Genomic DNA, 17,140 nt, shown 5'->3' with positions numbered 1-17,140 from the left:
AAAATAAATAAAAAATGCAAGAAAGATAACTGAGGAATGTTATCAAGCAAATGATCATTAAGGGTGTGTGTGGGGGTTGTGTGTGACTGTGTATGTGTGTGTGTGTGTGTGTGTATAGGGGGGAAAAGGCTGAATGACTACTCTGTCATGAGATTTGTTAAGGACTTTACAAACCATTTGTTTGCTCTCACTTGTGTCTTTGTTTCCATTGATAATGAAATTCTGATCATCTGAGCATGATTGTTTTAATGAGACTTAGTTTGGGACGGAAGAGCCTGGTGGGCTGCAGTCCATGGGGTTGCTAGGAGTTGGACGCGACTGAGCGACTTCACTTTCACTTTTCACTTTCCTGCATTGGAGAAGGAAATGGCAACCCACTCCAGTGTTCTTGCCTGGAAAATCCCAGGGACAGGGAGCCTGGTGGGCTGCCATCTATGGGGTCGCACAGAGTCGGACACGACTGAAGCGACTTAGCAGCAGCAGCAGCAGTTTCTTAAGGCAAGGAAACATCTGGAGAACTTAATCTGGGTAGTTAGATAACTAAACTATGAGTTGACTAGTGCATTACGGTATGTCCCCTTGTATTAAAGAGACATGATTGAGGGGGAAAAAAACAGGTGAACGTCTTAATTGTATTCTATAGGTACAAACTTCATCAACCACTTGATTGGAATTAAACACAGTGACTTTACAGGGCATTTCTGTATATTATGCCCATTTTAAATCTCCACACTAAACCACTCTGCTGCTGCTAAGTCGCTTCAGTCATGTCCGACTCTTCAACCCCATAGATGGCAGCCAACCAGGTTCCTCCGTCCCTGGGATTCTCCAGGCAAGAACACTGTAGTGGGTTGCCATTTCCTTCTCCAATGCATGAAAGTGAAAAGTGAAAGTGATGTCGCTCAGTCATGTCCAACTCTTGGCGACCCCATGGACTACAGCCTACCAGGCTCCTCTGTCCATGGGATTTTCCAGGCAAGAGTACTGGAGTGGGGTGCCATTGCCTTCTCCGAAACCACTCTAGTTCACCACAACTAGTTGAGAAACACTGAATTCAAGCAAGGTGTTGGCTTTCCATGGACTACAAGCAGAACTGATGGATCTGCAATTTGCGAGGGCTGTGAACCACATGGACTGGTCCACGTTGTCATGTTCTTCCCCTTGTGTGACTGACAAATTCTTACTCACACAATAGTGCTTCTTTTTCAACCAGCAACTAGCTCCTGTTAGAGCTCACGTTACTGTGTTGTGATGATAATATTCTCTTTGCTATGTTTCTTCTGCCGCCTCACCTAAAAGCTGCTTCTTGACACCTAGAACTCTGGGGAGGTGTAGTAAAGACAGCACCTGGCCACTGGCTTCTTTCTGATTCTCTAAATGATGGCGTTTGGCCTTGATGACTTCATGTTAAGTGAACAAACTGTAACCATAAGTCACTCAATGAATTTTTACAAAGGACATACCTATCTAGCCACCATCCAGCTCAAATAAACAATAGGAACTTGTACGCATTCTCTAACCTTCCCTCATGCCTGCTGTCTATCATTCCCACTCTCCCCAAAGGTAAACACTATTCTGACCCCTGTCATGAGAGCAACTTTACTTCTTTTTGAATTTATTATAAATGGGATCATGCAGAATGGATCGTTTTGTACCAGCTTCTTTCACTTACCATTTTGTGAGATGCTTCTTTCTCTGGCACCCATGAATCCATTTTTACTCTTATATAGCATTCTATCACATGACTATAGCAAAATGTATGTATCCATTTTTAGTTTACAGACTATAAACAAGATCACTTTTGAGCTGTTGTGCATGCGTGCAAGTTGCTTCAGTCTTTGCAACCCTATGGACTGTAGCCCACCAGACTCCTCTGTCCGTGGAATTCTCCAGGCAAGAATACTGGGTGGGTTGCCATTCCCTTCTCCAGGGATTTTCCTGACCCAGGACTCGAACCCAGGTCTCCCGCATTGCAGGCAGATTCTTTACCATCTGAGCCACCAGGGAAGCTTGAACGGTTAGGAATAATGTAAAATTATTCTTATGGGTAGTGGTTTTATAGTGTGGTTTTAATTTTCATTTCCTTGATAACTAATGATGTCAGACCATTCCATGTGTTTATTGTCTATGTGAATATCATCTTTCGTGAAGTATATATTTTTAAATTTCCCAGTGCTGTTCAGTCGCTAAGTTGTGTCTGATTCTTTGCGACCCCATGAACTGCAGTATGCCAGGCTTCCCTGTCCTTCACTATCTCCTGGAGTTTGTTCAAACTCATGTCTATTGAGTCAAGGATGCCATCCAACCATGTCATCCTCTGTCACCCGCTTCTCCTCTTGCCCTCAATCTTTCCCAGCTAGCGTGTCTCAAGAAATCACATTAACTTTTTCTTGAAGATTTATAGTAATTCATTATACATTCTAGATGTGAATCCCTAGTGAGAATACCTATGGGTAACACCTTCTCCCAATCTATTGTTTGCATTTTTCATTCTGTTGACAGTATCTTTTCTTGAACAGAAATTCTTAGTTTTAATAAAGCTTTATTTTTAATTATTTACCTTATGGTCAGCGTTGACTGTCCTAGTTGGAAATCTTTGCTTACTGAAAGGCAATGATTTTTCTGAGTTAACTTTCAGAGCTTTATTGTTTTCTCTTACATTTATAGGTCAATGCTTTATTTGAAATTGATCTTTTATTTGGTGTGATGTAGGAATTAGTTCCATGTGGATAGATGTTTGAGCTGGCACTTTTTTTGAAGAAAAGGAAATAAATTTCCAAACAGAACTGCCATAAATCAAGGGCCACACTGGTCTGGGTCCATATTTGGACTCTCTCTCCTCCATTCATCTGTCTTCCCTCTGGCCAACAACCTCACTGTCATAATTACTATAGGTTTATATTGTTCTAACATCCATCCATTTAATTCCTCTAAGTTTATTCTCCTTTAACTTTTTCTTGGCTATTTTTAACTCTTGTTATTTCCAAATGAATGTTAGAATCAACCTTTCAATTTCCACAAAATAAACCTTCTGAGGGTTTTGATTGGAATTGCATTGAATCTACAGGTTAATTTGTATGAATTGTGCTATTTTTACAATTTTGAGCTTCCCAATTCATAAACATGATATATTCCTCTGTTTAGTTAGCCCTTAGTCTCTCCCAATAACATATTGCAGTTTATAGAATATATACTTTCATATCTTCTGTTATATCCCTATTTCGATGTAGTTGATGCTATTGTAAAATAATATTGGTTTTTAACATTGGATATACATATATTAGTTTCTAGAACTGAGAAATACATATGTTGAATTTATATCCAGCAACTTTACTAACTTCACTTATTATTTCTATAGTTTGTGGACTGCTTTGAAAATTTCTACTAATACAATTATATTGTAGGAAAATGACAGTTTCATTTCTGCCTCTCTACTTCTGTTTCTTTCCACTTGCTAAGACCTCTCCTCTTGTGTAATACTGAGCGGTAGTAGTTTTTGCAGGTACCCCTTTTTCAATTATGATTTGCCAGGGAATGCTTTCAATAATTCACCACTAAAGACTATTGCTTTGGGTTTTTGGCAGATTGCTATCATCTCACATAATTTCCCTTCTATTTTTGATTTGCTAAAGTTTTAAAAAAATATCAACTTATGTTCAATTTTTTCAAATGCATTTTATTTACCTTTTGAGATTGTTCTTATTTATTTTGTTAATATAACTTATTACATGAATTTTAATGATTGGTAATCAAATGCTAAGTGACTTTTATATTTCTGGAATATAGTCAACTCCTTTGCTTTATATAAATCCTGTTAACCACCAGATTTTTCTTCCTAATGTTTTTGTGTATGTTTTTTTGTGGGAGCTATCTGTCATGAAGTTCTTATCAGGTCTTCATATCAAGGTTGTTTTGACCTGATAAAGTTATTGGGGTGTGTTCACTTAGTTTCTTTTATCTGGGAAAGTTTGTGAAAAATTAGTGTCATTTTCTGATATGAATATATTGTCTTTATAAATTAATTATAAATAAACTTTGCTGGATTTTAGAGACTCTTTTCTATTAAATATCTCTCATTCATTCATTCATACAATACATATTTACTTAAAATCCATCCTAACTCAGGCTTTGTGCTAGCCCCTGGGAATGGAATGAAAAGCAAATATGGTCCTTACCCATAGTGAACTCACAGCTTAGTCAGTGGGAGGGATAATGAAGAAGTGGAGTACTTAGTCGTGTCCAACTCTTTGAGATCCCATGGACTATAGCCTGCCAAGCTCCTCTGTCCAAGGGCTCTCCAGGCAAGAATACTGGAGTGGGTTGCCGTTCCCTTCTCCAGGGGATCTTTCTGACCCAGAGATTGAACTTGGGTCTCCTGAATTGCAGGCAGATTCTTTATTATCTGAGCCACCAGGGAAGTGGGGGAGATAGAGAGTGAGCAAATCATTTTAAAACATGGACCACAACTCTGTTATACATTTATGAAGGATGAGTATCAATGTTCAGAGATCATAGGAGGGGACGTGATAAAAGTCATGACTATGGAAGCTTCCTGAGGAAGCCAACAGTCAGATCAATTAATTTGAACTGGCATCTAATTCATACAGTTAGAATGCTATAAATGAGAATAACTCATTACCCAGCATGGATAGTCATTTTCTGTGGAGCTCATTCCAATATCACAAAAACTGCTGTGAGGTTTTCCAACAATGGATATTTTTATTGTTTAAAACAGATTTTACAGATGCAAATGGATAAATATTTAACATGTCAAATTGGCATTTTAGTTTGAAATAGGGAATTTTTAAAAACTGATTTTTAATTACATTCCTAAAGTATAGTAGATTTTACTGGAAAAAAGTTGATCCAGAAAAATAAAAATATTGAAGTGTGATTGAGTCATCATTTGAATAATGCAGAATAGTCAGACTAAAAAGGCTAATATATGTGCAACGCTTAGGAAAATTCTTGACAATTTCACATTTTTCTCTTTTTCTCTGTCTCCAAATTTCAATTTAAGATGCAAATAATTTAATCTATCATTCAATTTGAAAAAAATTATTCTTATTTAAAGATAATTATAAAATATTTTAAGTGCTTAGTAATTAGAAAACCAATTATCCCCAAATCAAATTTGATGAACGAAATTGCAAAACCTCATGATTTTAATGCTGCCTTATGTATTCAAAATAAGCACTACTGGACTTCAAAAAGTGCTATTGGATAGAAAGATTTTCTCATATGGTTGTACTTCACACTCAAAAAATGGGTGAGACTTCCCTGGTGGTCCAGTGGTTAAAACTCTGTGCAGGGGGCACAGGTTGGATCCCTGGTCAGGGAACTAAGATCCTGTATGCTGCGTGGTGTGGTTAAAAAAAAAAAAGAAAAATTCTAAACAACTAGTAGACAGGTTTTCTTTCTCCAAAAGCAAAACAATATTTTGCTGTCAACTGGAAGAGATACCTTTAATAATTTAACTTATCAGCATATTAAAATGTAAAAATGAGCATGTCCATTTTTACTTATCACTAGAGAAGAAAATTATGTGCACTGAATTAAATGTACTAGCAACTTCAAGTCTTCTGTAATTGTAGACAGTCATGTGCTCTTGAGAAATATTTTAGGAAAATGAATTGTACTCTGCCCTCATTTTCTAATTTTAACTTGTTAAAGGCATTGTTGAATGTCAGTTTATATTTCCTGTTACCATTACCTCTTCAAAGGGCCAAAATATACTAACCTGAAAACCCCAAACATTTCTCCCTTGTGGCTTTTGACGTCCCAAATATCAACAGAGACTAAAAGTTGATTTTTCAGACAATTCAATATTTTTTTGTGCCGACTGCAGTCTTTTAGCTATTTCAATGTAATCTGTAAAGAAACTTTTCTCTGCTGTCAAATTAACACCAAAACTTTAGAAAAGTGATTAATAAACTGAAGCTGTCTGTAAGTTCTAAAGTTGCACTAAGTTTCAATTGAAGTATAATAGGCAAAAACATAATATTTGTTACATTTATTCCCTTAAATACAATATATCTGTACTGCCATGAACCCTTTACATTTTAGCACTGACTGAAGAAACATCATAAAATATGTTTTCTCTTAACCTATGATTGGCATTTGGATTAATATTTACTCTTTTCTTTTCCCTCTTTTATATCATTTAAGTTTTCCATTGATACTGACTTAAATTGGTAAAATTTAACATTTCTTAAGTACTTACACTTTTGTGTGAGGTTACACTGAATTGTTATGGATGGCCATGATAATTGACGATTTGAGGAAGGGATTTAATAGTCATGGGCTGTCTTTCTGTATTGCTGCATGACAAACTGTACCAAAATTTTGTGACTTTATTTAATAAAACAGCATTTATGGTCTCATCATTTCTGTGGCTTCAGAATCAGGTGTGGTCTATCTCTGACTCTCTCAAAGGGCTTCAGTTAAAGTGTCAGCTGGGGCTGCAGTGATATTTAGGGTCAACTTGGGGTGGATCTGCTTCCAAGCTCCCTCAAAGTGTTGTGGGCAGGGTTTAATTTTTCATAAGCTGATGACCAGGATAAGCCCCCAGTTCCTTGTTGTGAGAGTCCCTCTTCAGGAAAGCTTATGGTGTGGCTCTTGGCTTCATCAGAATGACCAAGAAAGGGGTTGGTAGAGTGCTACCAAGATGGAGGTGGTATCCTTTCCTAACATAATTTCTGAAGTGATACCCCATCACTTTTACAAGATTACATGAGTCTGGGTGAACTCTGGGAGTTGGTGATGGACAGGGAGGCCTGGTGTGCTGCGATTCATGGGGTCGCAAAGAGTTGGACATGACTGAGCGACTGATCTGATCTGATCTGATCTGAGAGTGAGGTCATTAGGCCTAGGTCCAGTGCATGGGAAGGAATTACATACAGTTATGACTATTTTTTTTTTAATTTTATTTTATTTTTAAACTTTACATAATTGTATTAGTTAACACCCTATGGCGGAAAGCAAAGAGAAACCAAAGAGCCTCTTGATGAAGGTGGAAGAGGAGAGTGAAAAAGCTGGCTTAAAACTCAACGTTCAAAAAACGAAGATCATGGTATCTGGTCCCATTACTTCATGACAAATAGATGGGGAAACAGTGGAAACAGTGACAGACTATTTTTTGGGATTCCAAAATCACTGCAGATGGTGACTGCAGCCATGAAATTAAAAGACACTTGTTCCTTGGAAGAAAAGCCATGACAAACCTCTAGAGAGTATTAAAAAGCAGAGACATTATCTTGGTGACAAAGATCCATATAGTTTAAGCTATAGTTTTTCTAGGAGTCATATATGGACGTGAGACTTGGACTATAAAGAAGGCTGAGCACTGAAGAATTGATACTTTTGAAATGTGGTGTTGGTGAAGACTCTTCAGAGCCCCTTGGACTGCAAGGAGATTAAGCCAGTCAATCCTAAAGGAGATCAATCCTGAATATTCACTGGAAGGACTGATGCTGAAGCTCCAATATTTTGGCCACCTGATGTGAAGAGCCAACTCATTAGAAAAGACTACTGGGAAAGACTGAAGGAAGGAGGAGAGGGGGATGAGAGAGGACGAGATGGATGGATGGCATCACTGACTCGATGGACATGAGTTTGAACAAGCTCTGGAGCTGTTGAAGGACAGGGAAGCCTGGCATGCTGCAGTCCATGGGGTCACAAAGAGTCTGACACGACTGAGTGACTGAACAACAACAACAAAAGGCATGAAGTTTCATCAAAAATTATATACATTATAGTATATAAACACACAAAAATACATTTTTTTACCTATCAAGAAAATGCAGATTAAAGACACACTAAGATATGCCTATCAGAAAGACTAAAATGAAAAAAATTAGTGACAACACCCATGCTAGAGAGGATGAAAGTGTAAAATGGTACAAACACTCTGGAAAACAGTTTGGCAGTTTCTGATAAAACTAAAGCATCTATTACTTTATTTCCCAACGGTTGAACTCATGGCCATTTATACTAGAGAAATGAAAATTTATGTTCTTACAAAACTATGTATATCAATGTTTATAGCTGCTTTGTCTCTAATCACCAAAAACTAAACACAGCTCAGATGTCTTTCAGTAGGTCAGCAGGCTAAACAAACAGTGGCCCATACTTACCATGGGATACTCCTCAGCAATAAAATCATGCAAAAACCCAAACCCAGAGTATGCACGCTTATAGCAACTTGGAGAATTTATAGACTATTGCACAGAGTGAATAGTGAAACTGTCAGTCTCTAAAGATTGTATGATGCATTCTTAAACTTTCATAATGTTTTGGTGATGATAAACTTTTAGAAATGAGAACATTTATTTTTATTTATTTTTTTGTGTTTTAATATAAATTTATTTATTTTAATTGGAGGCTAATTACTTTACAATATTGTATTGGTTTTGCCATACATCAACATGAATCCACCACAGGTGTACATGTGTTCCCCATCCTGAACCCCCACCCCGCCACCTCCCTCCCCATACCATCCCTCTGGGTCATCCCAGTGCACCAGCCCCGAGCATCCTGTATCATGCATCGAACCTGGACTGGCGATTCGTTTCACATATGATATTATACATGTTTCAATGCCATTCTCCCAAATCATCCCATCCTCACCCTTTCCCACAGAGTCCAAAAGACTGTTCTATACATCTGTGTCTCTTTTGCTATCTCTCATACAGGGTTATTGTTACCATCTTTCTAAATTCCATAGATATGCATTAGTATACTGTATTGGTGTTTTTCTTTCTGGCTTACTTCACTCTGTATAATAGGCTCCAGTTTCATCCACCTCATTAGAACTGATTCAAATGTATTCTTTTTAATGGCTGAGTAATCCTCCATTGTGTATATGTACCACAGCTTTCTTATCCATTCATCTGCTGATGGACATTTAGGTTGCTTCCATGTCCTGGCTATTATAAACAGTGCTGTGATGAACATTGGGGTACACGTGTCTCTTTCAATTCTGGTTTCCTCGGTGTGTATGCCCAGCAGTGGGATTGCTGGGTTGTATGGCAGTTCTATTTCCAGTTTTTTAAGGAATCTCCACACTGTTCTCCATAGTGGCTGTACTAGTTTGTATTCCCACCAACAGTGTAAGAGGGTTCCCTTTTCTCCACACCCTCTCCAGCATTTATTGCTTGTAGACTTTTGGATAGCAGCCATTCTGACCTGCGTGAGATGGTACCTCATTGTGGTTTTGATTTGCATTTCTCTGATAATGAGTGATGTTGAGCATCTTTTCATGTGTTTGTTAGCCATCTGTATGTCTTCTTTGGAGAAATGTCTGTTTAGGTCTTTGGCCCATTTTTTGATTGGGTCATTTATTTTTCTGGAATTGAGCTGCAGGAGTTGCTTGTATATTTTTGAGATTAGTTGTTTGTCAGTTGCTTCATTTGCTATTATTTTCTCCCATTCTGAGGCTGTCTTTTCACCTTGCTTATAGTTTCCTTTGTTGTGCAGAAGCTTTTAATTTTAATTAGGTCCCATTTGTTTATTTTTGCTTTTATTTCCAATATTCTGGGAGGTGGGTCATAGAGGATCCTGCTGTGATTTATGTCGGAGAGTGTTTTGCCTATGTTCTCCTCTAGGAGTTTTATAGTTTCTGGTCTTATGTTTAGATGTTTAATCCATTTTGAGTTTATTTTTGTGTATGGTGTTAGAAAGTGTTCTAGTTTTATTCTTTTACAAGTGGTTGACCAGTTTTCCCAGCACCACTTGTTTAAGAGATTCTCTTTTCTCCATAATGTATTCTTGCCTTCTTTGTCAAAGGTAAGGTATCCATAGGTGCGTGGATTTATCTCTGGGCTTTCTATTTTGTTCCATGGATCTATATTTCTGTCTTTGTGCCAGTACCATACTCTCTTGATGACTGTGGCTTTGTAGTAGAGCCTGAAGTCAGGCAGGTTGATTCCTCCAGTTCCATTCTTCTTTCTCAAGATTGCTTTGGCTATTCGAGGTTTTTTGTATTTCCATACAAATTTTGAAATTATTTGTTCTAGCTCTGTGAAAAATACCGTTGGTAGTTTGATAGGGATTGCATTGAATCTATAGATTGTTTTGGGTAGTATATTCATTTTCACTATATTGATTCTTCCGATCCATGAACATGGTATATTTCTCCATCTATCAGTGTCCTCTTTGATTTCTTTCATCAGTGTTTTATAGTTTTCTATATATAGGTCTTTAGTTTCTTTAGGTAGATATATTCCTAAGTATTTTATTATTTTCATTGAAATGGTGAATGGAATTTTTTCCTTAATTTCTCTTTCTATTTTCTAGAAATGAGAACATTTAGAAGTGGAAATAATTTAGTGGTTTACAAGGATTGGGGACAGGGTGAAGGACATGAAGATGGTGGGTTGTGTCTTGAGTGGATACACAAACCATATATGTGATAAAATTGTATAGAAAAAACACACAAACAAAATTGTTGTTCAGTTGCTAAGTCATGTCCATATCTTTGCAACTCTATGGACTGCAGCACACCAGTCTCCTCAGTTCTTCACTATCTCCCAGAGTTTTCTCATTCATGTCCATTGAGTTGATAATTCTATCTAACCATCTCATCCTCTGCTGACCCCTTCTCCTTTTGCCTTCAATCTTTTCCAGCATCAAGGTCTTTTCTAATGAGTAGGCTCTTTGCATCAGGTGGCCAAAGTATTGGAGCTTCAGCTTCAGCAACAGTCTTTCCAATAAATATTCAGGGTTGATTTCCAAATGGGTACAAGCTAAATTGAGGAAATCTGAATAAGATCAATGAATTGTTTTGATTTCAATATCCTGGTTGGGACATTGCACATGGTTTTGGAAGATGTCATCAGTAGGTAAAATTAGTTCACAAGTACATGGGTTATCTTGGTATTGTTTCTTTAACTCTACGTGAATTTACAATTATCTCAATAAAAATTCAACTATAAACAAAGTATATACCTTCCTTATTTTGCATTTTCTCTTGATTTCTTAGTTTTTCTGGCTCCAGAATGTAAAAGCAAATAACAAATAGAAGCCTCTCAACTAACATAGTCATTAATATTTATTACAAAGTCACATAATAAGGATTGACATTTTAATTGTAAAGTACAGATATTTCAAAATACTAGGCAATAAGGTTCAGTTTACTCAATATTAGAGTGGAAATCTCTCCTGTCTTTAGGGTATTTGAATTCCCTGTCTAACTTTCAAATGTTTTGTGTTATGGAAACCTCAAAAGTATTTTTAAAAAAATTCTTTTCCCTTAAGGTTTAGACTCATGAGTAATTTAAAGGAAATTCCATCCACATGTTATAATTTAATATGTTAGACTTCTTTTCTCTTTTCTTTATTATATTTGATGTCTGAGAACTCTCTTGAACTACTTCTTTCAAGGATCTTTTGGCAAGATTAGACTAAGTCAGAAACCAAAAATTTTCAATTTGGATTTCAACATACATTAATAATGTGTAGATTCTGTACCATGCCAAGAATTTTTCTCATTTTGAATCTAAATGCCATAAATAGAGAGTTGAAGATAAACAGTGGCATTGAAAAACATTGAAAACAATTCTGGTTAATGTTAATTCAGAGTCAGTAAATTTTCTTAATCTTAAATTGTACTTGACTTTTGAAATTTGTTAGTTTTCTTATTAATTCTTAAAATAATTTTGTGTCTTATCACTAACTATTTAACAGAAATGAATGTTCAGCAAACTATCTCAACTGCACATCTGCCTCTATTTAACCAGATCTGTCAAGTAATTTTTAAAAGTCTACTCTTTTCAAATAGGCCCTGCTCTTTTCTATCATAGCATAAACCGTGCTTAGTAAACATGTAGGATTTGGATGTAAAATATAATCTTAGTGTATATTAGTGATTATTAATTTATGGTCTTATAATGAACATTTACTGAGAGTTTGATAGTCTCTGCAGATACCTTATATTTTTTGAATCTGAAAAAGACTTTATAAGCATGTGAAATAAACCTTGGAAACAATAGTGAAACAGAAATTACTATCCAAAATATACTGAAAGTAACTATGATTTTCCCTTAAGTCTTTGCCCCTGTATAATTATAGCTAAAATATATTAAACAGAAAAGTGATCTGTCATGAAAGAATCATTTTCTCCAAGTACTGTTGACATTCCTAAATACACACAAAATTATAGTCCAAGCTCCTAAATACCACTATTAAAAACATGCACAAGGCAGTTAAAATATGTGCTTTCTGTATGTATAGATATGCAAAGGTACATTGTATATACATACATGTGTATACATACATGTATACGAACACATGTATATACATGAACACTCACATATATGGTATATATTTTTGGAGGTTGCTTGTAAAAGCACCTTAAGGGTATTGAGGCCTAAATACCTTAATTTTCTTCTTTTGAACAAGCAATTTAAAGCTATGTTGATGGAGGAAATCTGAGCTCCAAAAGATAATCTTGTTTTGAGACTTAGGCTGTGAGAACAGGGCTTGGAGTGTTCACGACCCAGCCTTCTTCTTCAAACAGTCCTCCTGGCGTTTAGATCTTTCTGTTACAAGTAACGCGGAAAGTGATATTGGCTGCTGAGGTCTGTAGCCTTGTGGATGGTTCAATGGGTTGAAACTAAATTCTTCCCCAAAGCCCTAAGTCTTCTTAAATTAAGAGACAATGAGATCACACACTTTTGCTGTGGTGTTTGGGTCAGGTGCTGATATTTATCCTGAACGTTTGTGAAAGAAACTATTCAATATAATGGCAATAGTGCTGAACTTTGAGATGAAAGATCTCAATTAAGTCCTGTGTCTTAGACTTATCAGGTTTTTTGACATTGGTCAAGGCACTCATACCTGCTGAACAGAACTTCCATAAGCATCATGCAAAACATACATTAAAGGTGTTTTTAAAATCATTTTACTACATGTGTATATATATGTATAACATGTATACATGTGTGTATATATGTGTGTATATATATATATGTATATACACATAGCTTCAATGCCTTTAAAATTTTAAATGCTCAGTGCAGCACATATTGAGATCCAAGGATTTAGGGAAAAACATTCCACTCACAGGTTCAAAGGCAGGAATGAGCAAGGTCTCTTTAAGGATCAGGAAGAAGGTCAACTTAACCGGATCAAGAAGGGGAAAGTGAAGAAAGTGGTAGAAATTGAGGTTTGAGAGGGAGGCTGGAGCCAGATCATGTGAAACTGAGACTGTGATTAAATGTTTTCATTTATTCTAATTGTTACAAGGAGGCAATGGTAAGTTTTAATTAGAGAGTTATACATTTATACTTAAAATTTTAAAGGATTCTTTGGCTGCTGCATACCAGCTGGATAAAGTATTAGCAGACATTTCAATAGTAGCAATGTTGAGAGAGGGGGTGATTGTTTTCACAAGACAGAGACAGCAAAGGTGGAGAGAAGTGCTTGGATCTAGGAAATAATTTGAAGGAACAAGACAATAGAACTTGCTGACAATGTGTGGGTCGGAGAGAAACTAGGATTTTGACTTGAGCTGTTGGATGGATGGTGGTGCCATTTGCTGTGATGCTCGTGTGCATAAGTGCTAAGTCCCTTCAGGCGCGTCCTACTCTTCACGACCCCACGCACTCTCGCCCACCAGACTTCTCTGTCCAAGGGATTCTCCAGACAAGAATACTGGGGTAGATTGCCATGCCCTCCTCCAAGGCATCTTCCTGACCTAGAGTTTGAAGCTGTGTCTCCTGTGACTCTTGCATTACTGGCGGATTCTTTCCCTCGGAGCCACCAGGCAGGCCCTACTGTGATGTTAATAATGGGAAAACCCCCAAATTTGCAGAGGGCTGGGGCTCAAAAGTCCAGTTTGGTCAATGTTAAGGTTGAGATAGAGATTCCAATTAGACACCAAGTGGAGATATAGAGAAAATTTTGCACTGCATTGGTCTAGAGCTCAGGTGAAATGGAGCGATTAGAGTTAGGAATTTGAGGGTCAATGGCAAAGGTGTTCTCTTTAGTGTCATCAAGCTTTGACTCTCCACTATGTAGGGAGGAGCAGCAGCTGCTGCTGCTGCTAAGTCGCTTCAGTCGTGTCCGACTCTGTGCGACCCCAAAGGCGCAACCCACCAGGCTCCCTGTCCCTGGGATTCTCCAGGCAAGAACACTGGAGTGGGTTAGGGAGGAGCAGCAGGGAGAAACAAAGGAGAACAAGTGGGAGGAAGTGCTGAATAATCAGAAGAAGGTGGTGATAAGGAGAACAAAAGACACATGTGTTTAAAAAGCAAGGAATTTTCAATTGTTTTGAAAGTTACTGAAGTCCCATAAGGCAAGGGAAAAGATGAGTGTCTGACTTGGCAATTGTGGTCTCGACAAGTGGGATTTCTATGGAGTAGTGTGTACAGATTTCCAGTTGAAATGGGTAGATGAGAAAATGGGATGTGAGGAAATGAAGAGTGGAAACAAACACATGTGATAATTGTCTCTTTGGTCCTCGGGATAGAGAAATAGGACACTTACTTGGTGAGGAAGGTGGTAAGGATGCAATTGGTGTGTGAAAGGGAATGACCCAACAGGGATGGAAATTTTTAGCTAGAGAGATTTATTTCAGGCTTCCGAACGTTAGAAATGTAAGATAATAAGTTTGTGTTGTTTTTCACGCATTAAGTTTGTGGTAATTTGCTACAGGAGCAACAGAAAACTAATATACCCCCTTTGTTGTTGTTATTTAGTTGGTAAGTCATATTCGACTCTTTTGCGATGCTATGGAGACTGTAGCCTGCAAGGCTCCTCCCTTGCCTGGGATTTCCCAGGCAAGAGTACTAAAGTGGGTTGTCTTTTCCTTCTCCAGGTGCTCTTCCTGAGCCAGGGATCAAATCTGTGTTTCCTGCATTGGCAGATGGATTCTTTACCACTGAGTCACCTAAGAAGCCCCCAATATACCACCTTTACTGAGAGAGTCATTTCCTAGGCAGGTTGATAGGGAGTCTAGGGGTCCCCAAGGAGAGAGGGGTCTGGAATTCTCAAGGAGGAAGAAAGGACAAACTTTTTTTCTTTCTCCACATTCCTTAGGATTATATAACAATAATGTATCCTGCCTAAGGACAGTCTCTGGATTAAACCTTCTATTATCTTAAAATGTAAATTATGGGAGTAGACCTGGTCTTTACAAGGATGTATCTTTCCTGAGAACAGTGTTATCTTAAAATGTAAATTATGGGAGTAGGTCTGATGAGGTCTTTACAACCTCCAGGCATTCTTTGGATTATATAACTTCATTGTTAACACTAGCAAGCGGGTACTCTTTCTGCCCCCTTCTGATGCCTATGTCAGAAGCTTTCTCTATCTCCTTTATACTTTAATAAATCTTTATTACACAAAAGCTCTGAGTGATCAAGCCTCGTCTCTGGCCCCGGATTGAATTCTTCTCCTCCGGGGGGCCAAGAATCCCGGTGTCTTCGCGTGATTCAACAACAACCTTTCATTTACTATGGTAGTTATTTGCAGAATTGTCTACTACCCCTTAGCTGAACTTAAGTGTATTTTATTTGACTTCCCTGGTGGCTCAGTCAGTAAAGCATCTGCTTACAATGTGGGAGACCCAGGTTCAATCCTTGGGTTGGGAAGATCCTCTGGAGAAGGAAATGGCAACCCACTCCAGTACTCTTGCCGGGAAAATCCCGTGGACGGAGGAGCCTGGTGGGCTACAGACCATGGGGTCACAAAGAGTCAGACATGACTGAGCAACTAAACTTTCTTTCTACATTTTGTCATGGCACTGTCTAATAATTATACTGAATAAATAAATTGTTCCCAGTTGTGTCCTACTCTTTGTGGCCCCATGGACTGTAGCCCATTGGACTTCTCTGCCCATGGAATATTCCATACAAGAATACTGGAGTGGGGTGCCATTTCCTCCTCCAGAGGATCTTCCTGATGCAGGGATCGAACCCGCATGTCTTGTGTGTCCTGCTTGTACACTGGCAGGTGGATTCTTTACTACTAGTGCCACCTGGGAAGCCTAAAATTAAATACTAAGTTCTGTATTTAAAATATTGTTTTACTTGACCATCAAGGCAAAGATGGCAATATTTGTCAACCTTTGACAACTTCTTAGGGGGTAATTTTGACACTTCTGAAGATTGCTGTGGCAAATATTTTGGGTACGAAGTCCTCATTAGCTCTTACAAAGAGTTACTGGAAATTCAAGGGCTGACAAGTTACCTTTTGAACTCTAGGGGGTGTGGGTTCCTTAAGTCTGGTCTTTCTCTTGTCCAGAATAAAACTGAATCTTGTCCCATCTCTCCTGTATGCTCCCTATAGCATAAGAAGAATCCATAGTATTGTGATTTCCTTGAGTTGGACTTTATAAGACTTTTTGTTTGAACATTCAAAAGGGCGAATTTTAATCTCTGCCACCAATATGGTCATAGATCGTCACACTGAAAATTAAATTCCAGATCATGTTTAAGAAATAGAGCCTCACGAACAATATCATGCAAGCCTTTGTGTGAATATTATTTTGCTTTAGTAAGAAGTGTGTGCGTGTATGCTCGGTCACTTCAGTCGGGTCCGACTCTGTGACCTTATGGACTATAGCCTGCCAAGCTTCTCTCTCCATGGATCCTCCAGGTAAGAATACTGGAGTGGGTTGCCATGCCCTCCTCCAGGGGCTCTTTCCAACCCAGGGATTGAACCAGCATCTACTGCATTTCCTGCATTGCAGGTGGATTCTTTACCACTAAGCCACCCAGGAAGCCCTTAGTAAAAAATAGGGTGAATGAAACAAAGTATTTGGGAATATCACATATAGATAAAGCTCACAAATATGCAGATACATTAGGACATTTCTGCTTCTGATTTCAATTTTTCCTCTTGGCTTTTTGAAGTGATATTTTAGTCAATTTGGATTATTAATGTAAAGAATATACTGTTGGGAAAATTGAACAGGGGTCACAAAGAGTTGGGCATGACTGAGTGATGAACAGACAAAGAATAAATATTTTTATTAAAAATTGTTATAACTGCATTTCAAAAGTAAATATGACAGCCATTTGGGTTGTATTCTCCAAATTTCATTTTTAAGCCTGTGAAAACTTGCTGGTCAGCTGATGCAGAGCAATTTGGCAGCAACACACATTCCATCAAATGGGTGTGAGAAAATGCTGAATCT

This window comes from Bubalus kerabau, chromosome 21 (assembly GCF_029407905.1).
Source record: "Bubalus kerabau isolate K-KA32 ecotype Philippines breed swamp buffalo chromosome 21, PCC_UOA_SB_1v2, whole genome shotgun sequence".
NCBI lineage: Eukaryota > Metazoa > Chordata > Mammalia > Artiodactyla > Bovidae > Bubalus > Bubalus kerabau.
This window is presented reverse-complemented; position numbering follows the sequence as displayed.